Below are 2,583 nucleotides of genomic sequence, written 5' to 3'. Positions count from 1 at the left end.
CCCAGGTGGGCCATCACAGGAGGTAGATATCCTTTGGGTAGCATGAATAGGAAAACTCAAAAATCAACACTGGGTGTCAGATACTAAATCATCAGCATGTGTTGAGATCAGGAACTAGATATGAATGAAGCTATCAGGTGTTGGCACAGACACTAGACTCAGGAAGAAGATATCCTATATTAGAGCATGGGGATGTTGCAATTTGCATAGATAGCTATTAGCTATATCTGGTCTCCACGGAGTCCAAAGAGTCACATCTTCACCTGGCCTGATGTCCTCATTTTTAGAGCATCTGGTACCAATAACATTTGCGAGTTACTGATTCATTGTGTCGTCACACAACAGGGCAAGCTTGCTCTGAATTGAAATAGGGCATCTCAGTCATATCTTCAACCTGGGAAGCTGTTCCTTTTACTTCTCCCAACCCCCAAATCCAGTGGTGGGATTCAGCCTGTTCACACCAATTCACCAGAACTGATATCTAATTTTTTGTTGAGTTCAGTGAAGTGGTTGTTAAAATGGCACTTGTGATCAGGATTCTCTCTAATGTGAGCACCTGGGCAGCCACCAATGTGAAAATTGCACATTTACATTCCTCACTCTTTTTTCATGTTTATCTGTGCAACAGCGCGTTCTAAGTGCCCGTAGTAATGTTCATTCTGTCCCTAGGTGAAAATAATTGCAAGTGAGGATGCCAAGAAGCACTATGGAAATATCTTAAATAACAGTTTTATTGTTTTTTGTCAGGTACTATTTAATATTTCCCCCCTAAATTAATTAATTAATTAAATAGAGGTAAGGGAATTAAAGAATTGGATTTGAGCAGTGGTGGGATTCAAATAATTTAAGAACTGGTTCTTAATTAATAATTAATTAATTAATTTATACAGAGACAGACAGAGAGTCAGAGAGAGGGATAGACAGGGAAGACAGACAGGAACAGAGAGATAAGAAGCATCGATCATTAGTTTTTCTTTGCGCATTGCGACACCTTAGTTGTTCATTGACTGCTTTCTCATATGTGCCTTGACCGTGGGGCTACAGCAGACCGAGTGACCCTTGCTCAAGCCAGCGACCTTGGGTCCAAGCTGGTGAACTTTTGCTCAAACCAGATGAGCCTACGCTCAAGCTGGCGACCTCGGGGTCTCGAACCTGGGTCCTCGGCATCCCAGTCCGACACTCTATTTACTGCGCCACTGCCTGGTCAGGCTTATTTAATATTTTAAAACTCTTATAATCTAGTTTTGTGTACCCCTTTTATTTTTCTTATTTAAGTATTAAATACATGAAATAATAAACTATCTCTCAGTATATTGTTTTTTTAATACTTAAAATGGTCATTAGGGCAGAGAACTAGTTCTTAAATTATTTGAATCCCACCACTGCTCAAATCCAATTCTTTAATTCCCTTACCTCTATTTAAACACACACACACACACACACACACACACACACACACACACACACACACATACAAGCACACACTCAGTACCTTATCTAGAAAATATTGCATCCTTGGTTGTCATTTTCTGCCTCCTTTATTTTCAAATGTTTGCCTTACCCTGGGACTGTTAAGACAGACTGTTTTGGTCTTCTTTCTCTTTCTCCTTCCCAGCAGCAGGGCAATCAGAGGTCTTCACACCTCACCTGGCCACGTCTTCCCTGTGCTCCAACCTCCTCCAGCCCTCCGTACCATATCAGTCTTGGCTCTACACTTCTCCACCTGACAGACTCAGCACATAGACTCTGCATGTCACAGATAGAAATCATGTGGTCTAGTGTAGAGCAGGAATTTCAGATGTAGACAGCCTGGAGTTGATCTCCACCTGGGTTCTACCACTTGGTAGTCATGTGATCTTGGGAAGGTCTCTCAAGGAGTCTGCACCTCTCATTTCCTCATCTGGGAAACAAAATAAGCATGCCTTCTTCAACAGATGGGCGCAGGACTCAATAAGACCAGGCATGTTTTGTACATTGCCTTGTATTTGGTAGGCTGGCAACAAATGATAGCTATCGTCACTTGCGTGTGTTTGTTCATGTTCCCAAGTTTCTAAAAGCAGCGCAGTCCTATCAGAACATCTATCTATGCAGTGAAGGATGAGAGATGGCGAACCTGGTCTTTCCACTTCGGGCTTGTCCCACATCTCCATGGGATTCAAGGGAAGGCTAAGAAGTTGCTAGATGCTGGAGCAGGGGGACTTTTTAGGGAGAGTTAGGGACTCCTGTGGTTCTACTTTCCCTCTCAGTGACTTGTGTTTGCCACTCACTTTGCAGCAGACAGGGAAGTTCAAGAGACTAATCTGGGAAATGTGACATATCAGGAAGTAGCACGCGACTTGTGTCTGAAAGTTATAAAGACAAGAGACTCTGGCAAAGGCGCAGGGCGCAGGGCAAGCGGAGCCGCCCTAGGGCAGGATTGCTGGGGGCGTGCACTCCCGCTGGGCCTCCCTGGGACACGGAGATAAAGGAGGGGAGGCTGGGCTGCCTCCTGGCTGATAACCAGGCTCCACCCAGAGGCCGATGGTGTGTGGACAGGGACAGGGGGGTCGAGAGGCAGGGTGCCCCTTCTTCCGGACCAACCAA

The sequence above is a fragment of the Saccopteryx leptura genome, chromosome 2 (assembly GCF_036850995.1).
Source record: "Saccopteryx leptura isolate mSacLep1 chromosome 2, mSacLep1_pri_phased_curated, whole genome shotgun sequence".
NCBI classification, from domain to species: Eukaryota; Metazoa; Chordata; class Mammalia; order Chiroptera; family Emballonuridae; genus Saccopteryx; species Saccopteryx leptura.
Note: the sequence above shows the minus strand (reverse complement) of the source record.